Consider the following 20,579-nt stretch of genomic DNA (forward strand, 5'->3'; position numbering starts at 1 on the left):
ACTTCCTCCATCTTTTCTTTTCAGATACAGGTGGAACTTAAGATATGTATATTTACCTTAATTGTTCTAAGTAATTCTGTTCTTAAATGCAAGGGACATAATATGTGCATTAGGGCAGCTTTTGTATAGGTGTTCAGTTACGCACTATTTGGTTGTAATTATGACGAGAAAAGGGAGCTCTACAAAAGCAGTTCGAAGACAGTGAAATACAAAATATTTATGAACTATTGATATGTTTTATCTAACTAATATTTACAAAAAAAAAATGTTAATCAATTATCAAAAGTAAGGTAGTATTGTAGTCACTGTAATCAATATTTTTTATTATCGCACCAATTGTATAAAACATTAACACAGTTATTAAAAGCATACAAACGAGAAATGTATATAAGATTGATCCATTTCTAAAATCAGGAATTAGTTAATAAATTGTTTGAACTAAACAACAGGTTCTTGTTTTTGTCTTGTTCGATATAAAATCAACAGAACATAATGTAAATATTTTGAACTAGATCTTCATCATTTTTCATTGTTATATGACTTTACATTAAATATTGTCAAAATGAATAGGAAAATGAATCAATTCGTGTTAGAATTAACGTATGAAATTGCAGTGTGTTATTTGTCACTATCTGGCACATTTTAGTGATATTCGCTATGCTATTCTCTTTCCGATAGGACATAACACCTTCGTCTATATGTATGGAATGACTCCCCACTGTTTAAACGAACATATTGCTGTATACAATTCCATCTTTTATACAATTCCATCTTTGATTACTACTGACCTTACAAAATGTGTAGTGTAAACCACAACAGAACAATGTAAAATGTCAGAATAATGTCCGAAAACTATTTGAAATTTAAAAGATGGAATACTTTATAAAAAGCAACTTGATTTTATATGCTTTTTTGTAGAACAATCAAAATCACTTAACTTACTTAAAAATACAAAGATTTCAATCCCAATCACCATCTAATTATTTGGAACACTTCAAGGAACTGCGACTTCTTATTTTCGTAAGTGTTTGTATTTACAAAAAAAAAAGTTATCATTAGTGTAAACTTTTAAGAATCTTTCACAGGTTGAAGGTTCTAGCACGTGAGTCATATTACACCCCGGAGTGTTATATGAGTTTTTCTAGCACCGGCAAAAACACGGGAAATCCTTTCTTGCATTCGTTAGCCATATGTTAAGCTTTCTTAAATTTTCTATCTTATCATGGTAGAAAATATTTCATGTTCTTCAAAATACCACTTTGGTTAGAGATTATTTTCATCATGTGATTCCCCATACTAGTGCTAAAGTTTTAGTGTGCCTTTACATATTTTATTCACAGTGTAGTGACTGTAACATTATTTCGCTAAAACAAAAGTGGTTATTTACGAGAAATAGCCATAATTATATATAATTATATTAATTATGATAATTAAGTAAAATGCCAAATTTAAACTTCCGTGCTTTCATTTTGCGATTAAATATGACATTTTAGAGAGTTGTATATAAACCAGATGCGAACGATTCTCATAATCTGGGTACAGCTTTTTACAGTGATGTTGCGAAAGATTTACTTACTCATACAGTGCCTGTTTCTGGTCGATTTGAAGTTAGTTTCAGGTGAGTCGTTCTCGTGTTTTTTAACATTGTAGCTCATATTTTGCTGCCTAAATACAAGCGTTTTAAATAATTCAACGTCCATATAGGACATGACAGGACTTTCCAATGTAGAAACAAATCTATTAGTATAAATAGTCTTATATTCTGTTTCTAATGGTAATTTAATATTGCTTCAATGTACTTAGTATTTTCACATTATTTTCTCTGTTTAGTTTATATAAGTTTACAAAAAAAACAGTGTTTCAGCTATGATGGTTTTATGTATGTTTGTGTCAGTTTGTGATCTAAATCTAAGGTATGAGATATTTTATTGAGTCTAATGTTTTAGCATAATGTATATGTATATTTTCTGAAATATTAAACTTTGCACTAGCTTAACTACACTAACTTAATACAGGTATAATGAAACCACAATACTCACAAACACATGTCTCGAAGCCACCTTTTAAAGTGCAAAGTTTAAGTTAAGAACGAAGGTAAGACATTTTTGAAATAATGGTGAAAGACACTTTTCTTCAGGGGTGTTCAAGAGACAATGTATGGTTTATAATGTAAAGATTTTCTGACAATGTTGCAACCTGGCATACGTGACTGAGAATTTGACTTTATGTGTTTTTAATAGCTGAGTATGCAGATTGAAATATATTAATGCATTATATTTCTTTATAAAAACCCCGTACATTGTATACTTTCATACTGCATACAAAAGAAAAGATATATACTTTTATACAGTAAATGGTAAAAAATTGTGAGCGAATTCCCATCTTTGACACTTAGTACTAAAAATTTCAAATACATCAATATCAATGCATAATCCACCTTTGGCGCTCAAATATCCAGAAAGTCTTTGGCATTTTAGTTTCTGCTAGTGCACAACTGTGCACATGTTATTATAGGTTTTTAGGTGTGTTTTTTTTTTCTCTCTTTTTCTAATATGCACGAGTTCTACTACAAAAGTATTGTGTGAATTCAGGAGTAATTTTCTCACACAATTATTCTGTTATTATTATGTTGTTATTGTGTAATTAATACTTTTATGGGATCATAAAATCAAATATACTTTCATTTATGATAGAGTCGGTGACAGGGTGCGTGAAAGGTGGTTTCCTAATATCTCATAAACTCATATAAGCCGCGCCATCAGAAAACCAACAAAGTGCGTTTGCGACCAGCATGGATCCTGAATCCGCGCAGACTGGTCTGGATCCATGCTGGTCGCTAACGGTTTCTCTAATTGCAATAGGCTTTTGGATCCTGACTAGACTGCGCACTATATTGGTTTTCTCATGGCGTGGCTCATATGAGTTTATGAGATATTAGGAAACCACCTTTCACACACCCTATCAATCTAGTGATAAGTCCTTTGCATTATGCGTCTTATCCTTCCAACAGATCGTTTTACTATCACAACTACAGTCATAAAGCGACATGCCGCGACTATGAAATGTTGACCATTACCTGGTCTCAGTGTTGTTATCATCTTATCCTTGAGAACCACGTCGGCTATTCAATGAATATGCATAAAAGAAAAGTTCCGCGTAAGCCGGTGCTAGGGGGTGTTAACGCTAATGAATGAATGAAAGGATGTTCATTGATGAAAGGATCTCTTTCTTAGCGCTTTTATATGACTGATAAGACAAAACAAACCTTCATTAATATTATAAGTAAAATTGGTGATCAGGCATCAATAACATGAAATAGAAAAAATATAAATCATAATTACGTAGATTGCTAACAATACTCTATAATAATGGTTATCACTGTAACCGATGTTAGTTTTAGATATTTGTCAACTTTGAAACATGTGTGTTCCTTATATTCGTTATAACCATTTCCATTGTAAAGCTATTTACATACAAGAAAATAATGTTTACCTAATAAACAGAATGTTGTAACTGTGTTCATTAAATGATGATATTGATTTTTGTAATGATGTTGCCTTTAAAGGAGATTAAGACTGCATAAGCAGTTATTTTGTATCAAAATGAATTTTCATGAAATAATCAGTGCAGTAAACTAATGTATATTTGTAGCCAGCGGTCGGTGTGAGTCATATCCATGCCTGAACGATGGCGTGTGTACAGATACTTCTAATGGGTATGAGTGCGCTTGTCATAGAGGATACTCGGGAGAACACTGTGAAGGTATTTACTTTACTTACATGTTTTGAAATAAGCTGCAAGCAATTTGTAAGCTTGTTAGCTGCAAATATTTCCCTATTTTCTTCTCGAAAGCCATTAAAAGTCATGTTTATATCGTCCACTTCGTTGACAAAATTATCAATATTTGTTAGAACATAGTCAAGAAAACGTCTCCTCTCAAAATTATACACCGTCAAAACTCGGTATCTAAGTTGCTAAGGAACTGACCATTTTACGTGGAGATAACCGAGTTTCGACTTAAGTAAAGCGGATATGACAGGCATTTGTCTTTATTATATTTTCATCTTCTTTATTTTAAGGCATAAATTTGACACTTTTAGCACAACAACAATTTAACATTAGTTTTATACATGAGATTTTGCAATGTAGCATAAGAGTAATATATACCAATTTCATTGACTTTTGCAATCAATGGCTCTTAACGTGCAGACTTGAATATAAGCATTTCCGACGCAATGTTACATATCAAAAACCGTTGTTGAATGTCTTGCCCGTCAATAACTATTCAATAAGTGCGTGCTATTGCATACATGATGCCTCATGTTAACAGAAACTTTTTGCCGGCGTAAATATTTGTGCCTTTGTCAAACTATGACAATTATTGTAAACAGGTAATTCCCCGAGCCCACAGGCGCGGAGTATTTGTGATGGCTTTTTGTCTGTGCAATGTATGTCGTAAATGACGATTTTAAGCTTTCGATTTGCAAAATTTTAAATGTCTGCCCTGGCCCATAATAATGTCATCAACTTTAAAAACACAAACGAGAAAAAAATAAGTTTCGTAAGACTAAAAAGAAATCAAAGAGCAGAGAAGAAAGCATTTTTTGTCGGACTTCACTCGGAAATTTCTTTCGTTTTCAAGAATGCGCCAGAAAGAAATAGTTTTAATCCATAAACTCTGGAACATGAAGGATAAATGTGACGGTGCATTTCTAAAGCACATATTGATGGCTTACCAATAATATTTTAAATTTAGGCGTATCCAAATATTTTGTTCTGTGTGTTGCAATAATTACCGTTTGCGTAATTTGCGTAATGATGTAGCTGCGCAAATGTTTCGCGCAAATAACGAATCTGCGTGTTTCGTAATCGTGCAGCGCAAATAGCCAATTCGTGCTTTAAGACACACTGATTTTATCTTCCGACAAGATTTCATAAGAGGATTTTGTTTAATGATACAAATGACAATTACCATACGTATTTGAAGGTGTGAGCCTATCTGTTTTAAGTGTACAGTTCTTTAAATGATTAAATAGGTTTTCCATATATGTATGCAGTTATTTGAAGAAGATATTTATATACTATTTCTTCAAAAGTCGTTTTTCGAGTTACATATCTATCATCCCATGTGTATTTTACAAAAACTTATTATACTAACTTTATAATGTTTATATAGTTTAACATAAAAAAATGAAATTGTAACTTTCACAAGCACAAGAATAAACTATCAAATTCTGACATGTATTCTAAATATTTTTCATAACATTTTGTTGATTTACTAAGGACGTGATACAGGTATTTAATCTAACTTCTGTAAGGCATTATAGTTCAAGGTTAAATTATGCTAGTTAGTAATCTAAAGAGCCACATTGTTTTTCCTTTAAAACTGTGAGTTCTTCGCCTCTTTGCCCAACATTCATGAAACCCCATCGTCTGTTTGCCTAGGGTCTACAACAAAGACACAAACATCGTTATATTACCTCCTGTTCTCTCAGTACTACATACACTGCTTAGTTTTGCGCTGAGTGTCCTTTTGCTGCATCTTGCAGCAACTTTCTTAGTTGTAAGATAATTGTGATAGATTTGGATTTCAGTCCGCCCGACTACCTAAATAGAAAGAGCGCAGTTCCACGGATAGCGGGACCCGGGCGGGGCGTATTTTCTCCGTGATGATTTAAAAAAATATATTGTGTCTGATATCATTCGTCTTCCACCTCTGATTCATGTTGGGAAGTTGGCAGTTACTTGCGGAGGACAGGACTGGACTGGTAAAACATTGGTTAGGTTAACCACTCGCCGTTACATTACTGGAATACTGTTCGAAAACGACTTTAAACCCCCAAAAAACAAACGAAGGTTTGGATTCCCTTGAAAGTATCTTCCTTTACTATCTAATCCCAAGTTGGATTGGGTTACAATGTTAATATTTATTATTGTGTTGTATACACATAGCAATATACCGGCGAGATATAGAATGGAATTTCCTTCGAAAAGAACGGGACGCAGTCAAGTTATCTTACATTCTTTCTCATATTTTTCCCTTTATATAGATGGTGGCATAATAGAAGTGTCCGAATATGGTACTACGGAGGATGCTGAGTTTGAGGCTAACCATGCAAAGCTATACAAACATTGTTGGCGACCACTCAACAACTTCAAGTTTTCAGTGAAGGCAGAAAAAGATGCCGAAATACTGCTTCAGACTTCATCTGACGACTTTACATCGTCCGAAGCTAATTATGTTATTATCATCGATGGATGGGGAGGGACGCGTACTGTCATCGTTCAGAACAGTTAGACTAGATATTTCAGGACTGCTAAGTGCGTATGAATACAGGTAAACATGAAAAGTTGCAACTCGAAAGACAATAGCATCTTCTTTTTTCGTCTGTTCTATATGTCATAGGAAATTTACTTTTACTGACTGACGTTTATGGCGTGTTCCATATACTAAAATGCCTGTCGGAACCTAATGATATCTCTTTAACCTTTCAGGGGAATGTTTGTAGTTTTGCCCAGAGATTGTCAAGTAAATTTTCAGTTTCATCATTCTATTTGATTTTACATACACTTGCAAATACCCTTGCAATTTTTCAAAATATAGCTTTTTCGTTTTATAAATCCGCTGCATTTTTATTCATCTTCTTATCCTTGAAAATTGCAATAAAGTATTTAAATATAGCTCGACTGTCACAGAAAACTGAAAATAGAAGTCTAAAATTGTTACCGCAAGGTTAGTTTCTAATAGCTCACGTTATGGTTACAAAATTAATGATTTGTAAAACACATAACGAACTTAATACGCATGTGCTCATTGACTGTGTAGAAAACTTTCAAATTTATCCCTATATTGACACTACTATTAAAAATGGACTGTTCGGTATTCGTTGGACTTGTCAACCTGTTTCAGTTTCATTTTATTTGATCGATTTTCTTAAACACTATCAAAGATAAAAGGTAAAGAAACAAAGACAACATGCACTGTGTTATTGTCGTGTAAAAGCTGCCTCTAAGGTGATTGATACATGAATTTTGAAAATAAGAGGTAAAGCCACTTTCAAAGAATGCAGCTACCCTAAAGCAGAGATTGTGTGGGTGCAAATTATTTACTTTTACCCAAAAAGAACGTACAACTAAGTAAAACAAGTAGACGAAAAGGACAAAACAAAGAATCAATGGAAAACAACAGTAAAGCCTTAAAGGATATTTTAACTTTATTTCTGATATAATTTGGGGGTATAATGCTAGCTGGATAATGAAGAAAATCGTTGTCGTTGACATTTGATAATTTATTAGATCACCTTTGTCTGATTAAAATCAAGGAAATAAAGTGTTTAACTAAGCTGTCTCAAAACTTATGAAGCATAATTGTGTTGTATATTGTCTGCTTCTTGCTTTAAAGGGACTTCTGGGTATCTTGGAATGACACAACTATTTCCGTTGGAAAAGGTGATACCATTGGTTCTGAAGTTTTCATCACATACACTGATGAGTCTAGGTTAATGGAAATCAAAGGTGTAAGTTTCGGATCGGTATGGTATACTGCTGCTGACTGGAAGTTTCCCAAAGGTAGTAATATTACATTTGGATCAACAAATACTAACAATTACGTAGTAACAACATGTATACATAATATTAACATGTTTTGAACACCATGTACTAACCTAAGTTACAAATAGAGTGACAATTGTTTAATTTGATAAAAGTTTAAAGATTTAAACAAAAATAAAGTTCTACACCTTATTTTTATTGACATACGCAAGATCAAGTCAAACTCTCCTCCTCGGCAGTAAATGGAGAAATTATTGACGATAAAAGCCGTATCAATGTCATATACATTATGATCAGTTACATGGGTCCGAGTAGTTTTGAGTTCCTCAAGCAAAATGTATTTTGAATTGTCACTATCTATAATCTGAAAACAAGTTATATCCACGTGCACCAAAGTGGATATATGCCCTCAATTTCCTAATTCATAAAGCATACCACTGGTTTTATGTTTTAACTAATAACTGACTCCTGATACTATACTTGTAATGTTTATAGCAGAATGTTATTATGTAACATTTCATTTTCCTAAAACATATGGCATACCTTAACGTTCTTATCCAATGCCAAATACGGCTAGCTTCCTCATTGTAAATAAAGTGAAATAAATAAAACGACACAGTGGTTTTTCAGATTACAATGCTTTATTGTGAAATAAACTGTTTTTAGGCTTAAATGAATGTGACGTAGATCCTTGTGACAACTGTAAAGTGTGCGTTGATGGTATATACAACTATACATGCATAAGTAATGATGAAGCGGATTTTTCGACATTTTATAAAGTTGAAATATAAAGCGCCTTTTTCAAGGGTGTATCACTGTATTCTTTAATGTTTGTTTGTTTTTGCTGTTATTTTGTTTTATTTTGTCTATTTTTTATGCATATTTATTTATTTTTCTATCGTTTACACATACATATGAGTCCGTCTGAAAATTGAACTGTATAGCGACTTGTCTCAAACATTTTCCCATACTCCTAGGTCGGCTCAGTCAGGATTAGTCGCAAACATAATTTTTGCTAAAAGAAATATCATTTTGTTTTACCGATTGTATTAGATGATTTTAAGTGGTACATAATATTACCGTGGCAAATATTTTACATGATTATCGTTCCATTCATTCTTATATCTGAAACATCAAAAGTTAAATAGCAATAAGCATAGTATAACCTTTTTTAACCCTCATCATACTGGACAGGACTGATCCTGTCTTTGCGACCAGTGTAGATCATGATCAGTCTGTAGATCCGCTATTCAGTCAGTATCGTTTTGGTAAGTACCTCTTGTAACAGTAAATGGTACTGTCCAAATTGAAAAATGGACAAGTTCATTATAGATATTTAGCTGGATAAGGGCTCATTTGAGTGGTGCAAACATGATCAAAGCTAAGTACATCAACCTCAGAAATGTATCATAAAGTAAGAAGAACATGCTTTTGTTGTAGAAGAACTATTCTAGCACTTTTTGTGTTACCTCAGAATATACCTGTCATGAATTTAAAACCGTGTAGGGTCTCGGCATAGAAAACCATTTCAAATGAAACAAACTCCAAAATAGTTTAAATCCAGAATTTGGCATAACTAATGTTTGTTTGAAAAAAAAAATAAATACTGAAAAATTCGTCAAAATATAAGTCAGATACATCAAACATTCCTTATATTAATGGAACACGAAGATTATTTTTCTCGAAGATCGAAACAAGCTTTACCTACTTAACGTGATATTATCCATTGATTAGCACTTGGTTAATATTAGGCCTGCATTAGTCGCAAATAAAACAAGTCATACTATGGCTAGAATTGAGAATAAGTAAATTCCACTAAGCATTGATCACTTTAAATGATATATCTCTTTAACTCATCAGAAAGAAGAGCAAACGCATTTTTCTTTTGCAAAGATAGTAGATGCCCTTCAATGTCTTTATAAAGGCAACATGGGGGTACGTGAAAAATTATGAATCAAATTGCAATGTAGTTAAATTCTGAGACGGACCTGTATAAACATATAGATAAAAACATTTCGAATTAATTGTGTTTCAGCTTGAATCAACCCTTTCGTTAAGACTGAAACGCTCGCAATGAAACACACCCATTTTGTTTAAAAGTTTATAATATATTAGAATTCGGTTAAAAATATCCTTCAGTGTACATATGCATTCATTGATTTTCTCTTGTTACACGACTACTATGAATATTATTTCTTTTCTATTTCCAGAGTAAACCAGAGAATGATTCAAACGGATGAAGACCTTAACTGATGACTGACTTCTATTGCTTTTTATCTCTATTTCTATCTTTATTTTAATAAGTGTTGTTTTACATGAAAATTGCACAGCCTATAAAATAAATACATTATTCTAAAAACCGATTGTCAATTTACTGATGGATGCTTGAATTCCCAAAAAAGGGACCACCGAGTGCTGAAATTTCGAATAACTAGATTAAACAGTGTTTTTAGAAATTTTGAAAATTATTTAGCTCTATTTTTATTTCTTTACAGATGGAATTCTGTTTTAAAGGGGGATAACTTCTAGAGAATATTTGATGTCAGTACGGGACAATGCGTATAAACATTTATTGGACCGAGAATTTTTGAGAAGATGTTGCTCGTTTCCCAACAATTGTGAGGTGTTCAATTTACGGTTCATAATATCTTTTTTAAGGAATAATTATGTCTGTTACATGAAAGTCAATATGTTCACTTCTTGATATTAAACTGTGAAATATTGCATATTACGGACGAATAGAAAAATGAGTCCTAAAATTGAAAAATATGTAAGTTTTTCGTTGATTTACTTATTTTTCTATTTGTCTGCCATACATACGTATTTTTGACAAATTGCCATTTGCAATTAAATCTAAGGGAAACAACTATCATAAGCACGTACATAAAGAAATTCATAAAACGGAAGTGATTAATCCATAAAAAGATAGTTATAAACCGAAAAATTCAGTTCTTACAATTGTTTGCAAACAACATCTTCACCGACATTCTAGTTATCCAGTACATGCTTTCCCGTTGTGTCTCGTACTGTCTCGTATTTAGAATATTTTCAAAAAGTTTCCCCCCTTTGAAAAACAATTCCATTTGTAAAGAAATGAAAACATTTTTTTTTTCAAAATTCATGAAAACGATTTTAACCTAATTGTTCAAATTTCAGCATCCGGGCATTGCTGCAAAAGATCAAATCGAACATGACTGTGCAACAATTTTCTGCAAATGGTAAGATTTTAAAGGGACGCTAAACTGTCCAGACGTGTGGCTCCTTAATGTGGTCACTTTTTGGAAATTCAAGCATCCATCAGTTCATTGACAATCGGGTTTTAGAATATTATACCTATTCTGTAAGCTGTTCAATTTTCATGTAAAACAACTCTTTCTTTCTATGATTTGATGATGTCAAAGATCCATCGAATCTTCAAACAACTTCTCATGAACTGCCTGATGTTTTTTTCTTTTTACTTTGCATAAACCTCCCTCAGCTTTGAACACCGAGAAGTAAAATTGTATTCCTATCATAGTTTAAGTGCTGTGCAACGTCAGGACGTAAATTCAATACATCAGTTATGTTGGCGCCTGCAGTTTCTCTTGTTTGCTAAGGCGTGGCAACACTATACTTGATAACGTTTGGAATAATATGTATTTTCTTGTTAGTATGAAAGTCCAACATACTCATACGACATAAAAATTGCAAGAAATGATTGAAGCTTCATGTTCACTTGAAAAATATTGCATGAGAGCTTACGTCAATTTATATGTAAACGGAAATCAACTGAGTGCAGCTGAATGGTATTGGTTTACTAGCTCTGTTCTGGAAATTTGATCAGTGCTGTTTAAATGGTTACATAGTTACACGAGAAAGAGCCAAGAACGCTTTCTGTTTCGACTGAGTATATAAATGAAAATATCTTTAAGTCTGAGTGCAATTGAAGATATCGCCTTAAGGTAGTTCTGCACGTTTGATAAACCGGAAGTGATGGCGTAACGTCATTTATCCGGAAAACGTATAATAAAGCCTGGATTCGGCGTACGGAAATGAAAATCAGTTTATGAATTAAAGGCAACATGTGAAAAAATTGAAAAATAAATTGTAACAGTCTCTATCTTTCTAAAGTTATGATATGATATTAAAACATTTGAAACGTTTAATAAATCAAAATAATGTCTTAAAATTAGCTTCAAATAGGCGGCTCATTTTAATCATGGCCAAATATCTCAGAAGTAAGCACACGGACCTATACATTTTATTTCACTATATTATAGGCCATATGTTTATTTAAGACTGTGGGAAGTTTCATTAAAATCTACATTGTGGAAAATTTTCTATTCGCGAAGATGTTACGAAAGTTGCTATTTTCCCATAGACTCCCGTTATGAAAAAATGCATGAGGTCCAAATTTTTCAAATCAGTCTAGCAAAAAAATCAAGCACACGACCCTATCCTTTTTATTTGCTGAATTTTCTAGGTATATTCTGAAGTTTTGAAAAATCAGAGTTTAATCAAATTCTACATTGTAGAAAAAGTTTCGATCCAAACGTGCAGAACTACCTTAAATGAACATTTAAACGCACTGACTCACGTTAAAATGACGTCGAAAATTACGTCACACTAGTTACAAAATTTGCATGTCAATATGAAATTAAATAGTCTGTTGCAAGTTGTTGATACAGATAGAGTATCCAGTTGGATGATAATTGTTTTGAGTAATGAGGCGTTGGTCAAGCAAAACAAAAAGCTGTCTGTTTAGCATTTTTGTGGTACCTTATTTAAACAAAATACGAAGTCCTAGTTTAGCTTCATCATCTTTAATCATGAACGTTGAGCGACTATCAAGGTATTTGTTAGTGTTCGTTCAAGAGGGTGTATGGGGCAGGTTTTAGGAGAGGGAATGGAGCCATGCATGCCTTCCGGGCAACTTAAGACTGCCTAGTACAACCAGATAGTAAGTTAAAAGAGGTACAACTCCCATAATCCTAAGCTGCAATATATACATGTATACAATAGTATGCAGAATCGTTTAAACAGGATGAAGGCAGGTGTGTGCAGTTATGAGTTAAACATCGATACAGTCAACGCCGACCTTAATTCAGACAATGATTCAAAGCTGATGATTACTTGAGATGGCAACGTGTACCATTCCAGTTGACAACAGTCCTAGGTTGTAACTATCATCGTAGGTAAAAACAACGTGACTCTGTTGTCTTCAGTGTCTGTTATAGGTAAATGATTACGTACCAAGAGATTTATAATACAAATAATGTGCAATTTCTTTAATTTTTAAAGCACTGCAATTACACCATTTCCAGATAACATAACTATGCTGATGAAAGTTATCTTATTTTGGACGAAATCAGTGTGTATTTATAAGCAATGACTGGCAATGAAAATGCATTAATTTTGAAAGATATTTCAAAAGCTGAATGTTTTGCAGAAAAGTATTTTTTACACTGATTTATAGTAAGAATTCCTAATATATCACGTTTTTCCCAGTATTTTACAAAATGATTTGGAGCAATCGCAGCCACGATCGGTGCTTTGTGCGCTTTGATGTAGAGTAGGCCAGAACAGTGTTTAATCTAAAATATCGTAATTTGAAATATCGTAATCATAACTGACCGACTGACAAAAATTAAGATACCTAGTTAACGTTAAAGTATCTAAGTGGAAAGCCAGATAATGACTAAATATGTGACATTTGTATGACAAAATTCGAAATAAATAAATGGATAATATGAATGGCAGAAACATGCCACTATAATAAAGGAAAATATTTGCTGATATATCATCTGAGGATAATTACATAGACAATACCCTATATAAATTGTGCCCTTTGTAACATCATTATCAAACCATTTCGGAACGCACATAAAACTAACAAGCATGTTTTTAAAGGGCAAACCCGTTATTTTAACTGGGAACATTACGCCACTTTTGATGGAATTATACGCAAGTGTATCATTGAAATTCCAAGTGCACCGTCGTATGAACATATCTGCGGATGTCTCTTAATTGTTTTTTGTATTTGTAGCATGTGTAAATGTTGAGTTCTGCTCAACCTGTGGCTAGAGGGCGTGGACGGTAGCATGCATTTCCTCTACCGTCCATGAACAGGCTCAATCAAACCAAGCTTGAAATATTTTTTATTGTTGTCGTGTTGAACGACCTGTGTAGTCTCAACATTTTCTAGAGGACTCCGTAGCAGAGTGGTTAAGGTCGCTGACTTGAAATCACTTGCCCCTCATCGATGTGGGTGTAGAATTCTTTACGTCAGGAAGCCATCCAGCTGACTTACGTAAGGTCGTTGGTTCTACCCAGGAGCCCGCTCGTGATGAAATAATGCACGATTGGGCATCTGGGGTCTTCCTCCACCATCAAAGCTGGAAAGTCGCTATAATTGTGTCGGTGCGACGTTAAACCCAACAAAATAAAATAAATAAATCAACATTTTCTATTTCTATCAGACTATTAAAAGTAAAAACATATAGATCACAGATAATTAAAATATGAATTATACCATGGTCTGACAATTAAAATGATAGATGTCAAATAGAAGCTATATCGGGTGCACTTTATTGTAAAGTTACTTTACTAAGAGCGGGTCAGATTATAGTTTGTAATTTTTAATCAGAAAATCGTGCGCATATGTTGCTTAATTGTCATATACATAGGTCGATTATATGAGGATGACTTTTACGGTTAAAAGTTTTTATTAAGGACCACTTTTTATTTCACGAAAGCAGTCAGATATTATTTTCCAAATTATTTCACGTTGAAAAAGAAGCAATAGTTTGTGGCAATTACAGTCTGCCGTGCAGGGTCAATTAACCCTTAACAGAGTTCAAAAATATCGTTTCGTTAAACTTTTTTCACGTTTCCTTCACAATCTAACGTAACTATTTGGTGTTTCCTTTTGAAACACTCAGATGCATACTAAAAAAACATCGGACAAAATAAACTTATTTTGATTACAAAAGAAAACATTTTAAATAAACAAGACTCTTAAGTTTCCAGGAATATGTGAGGCGTTGTATTCTCTGTTTAGAAACAGTGGTTAAATTGGTTACTTCTAACAGCTGAAATAGAATTTTCGAATAAATGTTACCCTCGGGATGAGTGTACTTCAATGAAACTATATATAGTGACCGTTCCATTTCCTAATTATCCTAATATGAGCTATTTCAAATAATATGACTGGTTTAGCCAACACGTTCATACATCGATGAACAACTTTCATCATTTTTGTATGCGTAAATGCTGAAACCGGTATCAATAATAGCCGATAAATGGAGATCACTTAGTCTCTATGAAGTTAGCAGAATAACAGAATAACTCTAGCGGAATAGCACAATAACTCCTGCAGAATTACTCGAGCAGAATAACAGAATAGCAGAAAAGCTACCGTTTTGTACGCCGTTGCTCACTTTTGTGCGTAAACGGTTTGGAACTGGGCTTTGAATTAAGACTTTTCTGACAGAGTATTCATTTGCCCAAATGAAGGCCAATCATTGATAAAGAAATATTTTCTTGAAAATACGGACCTGGAAGCAATGCACATTTCAAAATGCTCAGAAACACCTTTCTAATGGCTCATTGCCACAGGGGCAAAAAAGTTTCAAATGACGTTTTGGCATTTTTCTGATTGTAATATATTGAAGTGTTTATGGCTCATTGACCCATACTGTATCCTAGGTACGTTACTGCCACCTGTGCACATAAACTGATAAATTGTTCGAGATCTTTGAGCATTGGATCCGTCATATGCACATATGCAGAATTATTGAATATCATGAAACGTTTAACTTTTCTAGGTGACCCGCCCGCTTAGCTTAGTAGGTAGAGCGTCGGTCTACGGATCGCAGGGTCGTGAGTGCGATCCCCGGGCTGGGCGTATGTTCTCCGTGTGGCTATTTGATAAACGACATTGTGTCTGAAATCATTAGTCCTCCACCTCTGATTCATGTGGAGAAGTTGACAGTTACTTGCGGAGAACAGGTTTGTACTGGTACAGAATCCAGGAACACTGGTTAGGTTAACTGCCCGCCGTTACATAACTGAAATACTGTTGAAAAACGGCGTTAAACCCAAAACAAACAAATTTTCTAGGTGAATGAAGATACCGAAATGATGTCGATTCTGGCTATGTATGTATTTTGGTTTTTCGTGTTAGTCAAATGTCGTGATGAATTGATTTTGTAATAGTTGAAGTGTTTCAAAAAGCAAACATTAAACATAACATAAGGGGTGTCCGAATTGCTAAGGACACTGACTTTAAATCACTTGCTCATCACTGATGTGGGTACAAAACCTCGCTAAGTGTATATATAACTCTTTATACGAAAAAGCCATCAACTGGCTTAAGAAAGGTAAGAGGTTATATCGAGGTATCCGCCTATGATGTAACAGTGAACAAAAAAGTCGCTGTAAGACCAAACATGTGTGACGGTTTATCATCCTCCGCATTTCCTCAACTCCACCCGCACTAAATACACACTCACACAATCAGCAAAGTAATTGGATAATAATCCCAATTTATAACCGATATAATGTTATTTTACTGACGCAAATAATGTGAATTGAATTATGTTCAGATGAGCCCTTGAAATATTAATCATCCATGCAGTCCACACTCGCTTTGTTTTGATTGTCTGCTGATAAGACGATGGCTAAAAAAACACAGGTCGTGTGTTCGACATCTTACTCGGGCAACATAAATTTCTAGTATTACTCAGGATACGAGTCGCGTCTATGAGAGCTTAACATTCGGCACACTGAAGAACCTGGGAAGCTTTTGTGTCTACATGGTGTTTTCTCGCGCTATATTAATACAAATCGCTAATTAATATTTTTTGATCGAGGCATCCATGTGGATAAGAGTTGAAAACTTTAGATGCAGACCCATAGTCTAATTATCACGGATGCAACAACTAAAAGTAGAATGTTGAAAACTAAAATAAACTTAGGGTGACTATAATTGCTGAAATATGTAACGTTACGCATTTGAAAATCATTGCAAACTCTTAAAATTCACAACTCGAATAACAAATACTCGTATGTGTATGTTTACTTCATACTTCTAGTGTGTTCATCATACCGAAATACTTAAAATGCATCATATACTTTTCTCGGGGACTTCTAACACTTACAAATATCATGTTTGAATGCACTATTTTGATTGTCAATTTTCACTCTTATATTTTGCGAAAATCTATGATAAAACTTAAGAATAGCTTCACAATAAACATTACTAATTTCCAAAGTGACTTTCTCTTTCATATTAATGAGATGCTTTTTGTATCTTGACACTGATTCGCTAGAAGCCCAGCTGAGCCTTAATCGTTATTTCTATTTGTAAACCTTACATTGCAGACTAAGCAAGAACATAAAACATTAATTGTTCTCATGATTACTACCACAAACACGTGAGAATTATTCTGTCAACGTATTAGTCTATAAACAGCTGCAACCCATAATAATGTCGGGCAGGACACGGATTTTTGCACTATCCAATTCTTCGGGATTCTTATTGTAGGGAAAAGCTCTACATTAAATAAAAAGGTACTATGTTGACGCACATACAAGGGTTGTTCGGGAAGTTTCAGGACAAGTACCGTAAAATTCTTCTTTAAACATTTTTACATAATTCTTTAAACACGCATAACTCCATATACCTTTTACTCTTTCTCAAAAACGAAATTTTACAAAGTTGAAAATAACACGCTATTTATTATTACCATAGAAACGTCAGGTAAACGTGATAGGGGCGACTATATGTATAAATAATTCCAGAAAGTCTGTGTCGTAATGTCGGACACAATATACATGTCTATTTTTCCCCAAAGTACTTCACACACTTTTCGTGTCTGTGAACCAAATATTCAAAGCAGCTGTTGAAGTTTTCTGTTGGTAAAGTCCCGATACACTCCCGAACAACCATTTCCAAGTCTTCGACTTCGTCGAAACGTGAGCCTATCTATTCGTTCTTGATGGTGGGGAAAAGCCAAATGTCACATGGTGCTAAGTCAGGAGAGTACGGGGGATGTGGTTTAGTTTTAATATCTAGCACAGCTAGTGTTGTCTTGGTAACGACAGACGTATTGGGTGTTGCGTTGTCATGGTTAAGATAGAATTTGCCGACAAGCTCCACCATCATTTATTTTATTTGAAACGCTCCCGTTAGAGTATTATTATAAGACACTAATAGGCAAGGGAACTGCAATTGTGTCCACAAAACAATTTCCACTATTTGGTGTTGAATTAGCGTACTGTCCTCGATCGCAGGCATACCGCATTTAATGTCATGTTTCTACATATAACACGTACTAGTATGGTGAACAGCCGACAGACAAACGATGCTTTCTTTGGATACGGAACCCACTATTTAATATTGTCTTTTGACAATGTCTGTAACATGCAAGCTCATCAACCTAAATCGATCCTCTCTCTATATCCAAATTCGTTAAGTTGATGATGAGATAATTTGCAAAGAGCATGATGAACCAGGGTGTTGGGTCAAAGGTCAAGGTCACAGCAAGGTCAAATCTGCCCATCACATTTCGTGTCCAGAGCATTACTTGAAATATATTTTATTCGGCAGTTTTTTTAGTGGGCTTACAATTTTTATACTATGACTTCCCTTTGTTGTAACTATAAATATCTTATTTTGTAACTTCTTCATTATTTGCTGTGGAAAACAGAGACATTTTTTTCTGTGGTACAACATGGATGGTTCCTCATATTCTAATGTGTATTTTGACATTTCTGTGGACTTTGTGGGATAGAAATTATTGCCCTTCCGGCTTCAACGTTCTATTTCTTTAAAGTTTGCTCCCACCCTCCTCTGATATAACCCTTCGAGCGTATATTGCCCCGCTTGGTGAAGCTCTAATTGTCTCGTAGGGCTACCTGTGAAATTTCCACTTTTTCTATTTTATTATTTCAGCAGCGCTATTTGTGCCGTGTGGCGGCCGTTAAAAGTCCTGCCTTTCATTCAATCAAAGCTGTTATATTTCAGTCTATTCGAATCATTCTGCAAGACGTTTATGTTTTGTTAATAGCTTTTTAGTTTATCACCATAATATTTCTGCTTGGATTGTCCAACACTCCAACTTTCATCGTTTTGGGTATTGTATTAATACCCCTTTGAAATGATTTTTTGTTTGGTCTAACGTCGCACTGACACAATTATAGGTCATATGACGACTTTCCAGCTTTGGTGATGAAAGAAGACCCTAGATGCCCATCAGTGCATTATTACATCACAAGCTGGGTAGAACCGCTGACTTTCCATAAGCCAGCTGGATGGCTTCCTGACATGAATTCAACGCCCCGAGTAAGGCTCAAACCCACATCGATGAGGGGCAAGTGATTTGAAGTCAGCAACCTTAACCGCTCGGCTACGGAGGCCCCCGTTCGATATGATAGCTGCTTTAAAATTTCGTTGTTATCATTGTCTGTGATATGAGTCCCAATAATCCGGGATCATCTCTCTATATTTGTTTAGTTATTCCAATTGCTTCTTCGTTTAGGACTATACTATACGTCACATTTCATGCATGGAATTGAAGGTGAACAGTCGTATGAGCACATCTATGAATGTATCTTAATTTATATTGGTATTTGTATCATGTGCAAATGTTGAGTTCTTCTAAACCCGCGGCTAGAGCGCGTTGACGGTAGCATGCTTTTCCACTATTGTTCATGAACAATCAAACTAAGCCTACAACATTGTCATTTTTGTTGTGTTGTGCTACCGGTGAGGTTTCCACTTTTTCTTTTTATTCACCAAAATTTGTTTTACGTCTACTTTACATCCAAATTATATTGTTTGATTAATGTAGTGGACAGCTGCATTCAGTATTCATTCAAAGTAACTACATTGTATTACATCAGTTAAAGTATATTGATATTGTCGTACAATCAATAACCGAGGAACGTTTTTTCTGAATTACGGATTAATAATTAAATAAATCTGGCATTTTTACTTTTAGGCCAAACATATTCAGAAGTTACATAAGTAGACTCCATGTCAAAATTTGATAGTATTTTCTTTCATTCCAAAATAATTTCCTTAACACTTCGTTAGTTTTCAAAATAGTTTGCTGAAACAAATATTTGTGGACAGCAGCCTTGGATAGCAACCCATATCGGTCGTTACTTTTCTAACTAAATATACAATAAATGCAATATGCTTCAGCGTTGATTAAAGTTCTTTCAATTCTATGAAATAAGGCTTTATATAGTATGCTGGCTCGTTTCTGCCATGACGAGTTTTCGCCCCACGACCCCGTCGAGCGAAAACACGAAAATTAACAAGTTAAAATGGCTGGGGCGCGGAGCATAAACTCTCTATTTAGCGGGGTCGCGGAGCAAAAACACAATAATTAACGGGGCCTCTAGACGAAAAGTCGAGATTTAGTAACTCTAATGGCGGGGACGTGGTGCGAAAACTCGACCTTTGAAGAGCGCTAATTATCGTGTTATCATCGCCATTTCAGTCCTAAATCTCGACTTTTCCCCCCGCGACCACGACAATTAGCGAGTTTTCGCCCAGCGCCCCGCGACCTCGCTAATTATTTCTATAATTTACACTTTTCGCAGCGCGACTTTCTGCATTTTCGTTTTGTACATGTTATCCTAAGCTGCAATATCTATATGTATACAATAATATGCAGAATCGTTTAAACAGGATAAAGGCCTGGTGTGCAGTTATGAGTTAAACATCGATACAGTCAACACGGACCTTAATTCAGGGAATGATTCAAAGCTGATGATTACTTGAGATTGCAACGTGTTCCATTCCAGTTGACAACAGTCTTAGGTTGTAACTGTCAACTTTGGTAAAAAACGTGATTGTTTTGTCTTGAGTGTCTCTTATAAGGTTTAGCTACTGTAAAGGATCAAGATTAGCATAATTGTAATCCATATTTAGAAAACAGGATAACCTCATTACAGTCTTTATGAAGATTAACTATTTAAGGTCATTTGTGATATTTTCACCGTGTCTTTTTATGGATTAACCTACAAGTTCAGTA

At 34.4% G+C, this 20,579-nt stretch overlaps 1 long non-coding RNA gene across 1 annotated transcript; it reads left to right on the forward strand.

Moving 5' to 3' along the window:
* Nucleotides 1–1,487: 1,487 nt before the first annotated feature.
* LOC123534408 (uncharacterized) lies at nt 1,488–15,079 on the forward strand. The gene is made up of 6 exons (XR_008366496.1): nt 1,488–1,618; nt 3,652–3,762; nt 6,051–6,337; nt 7,403–7,569; nt 8,218–8,295; nt 9,762–15,079. It is a non-coding gene; the product is annotated as an uncharacterized LOC123534408 (long non-coding RNA).
* Nucleotides 15,080–20,579: the final 5,500 nt, after the last annotated feature.

The sequence above is a fragment of the Mercenaria mercenaria genome, chromosome 12 (genome assembly GCF_021730395.1).
Source record: "Mercenaria mercenaria strain notata chromosome 12, MADL_Memer_1, whole genome shotgun sequence".
NCBI lineage: Eukaryota > Metazoa > Mollusca > Bivalvia > Venerida > Veneridae > Mercenaria > Mercenaria mercenaria.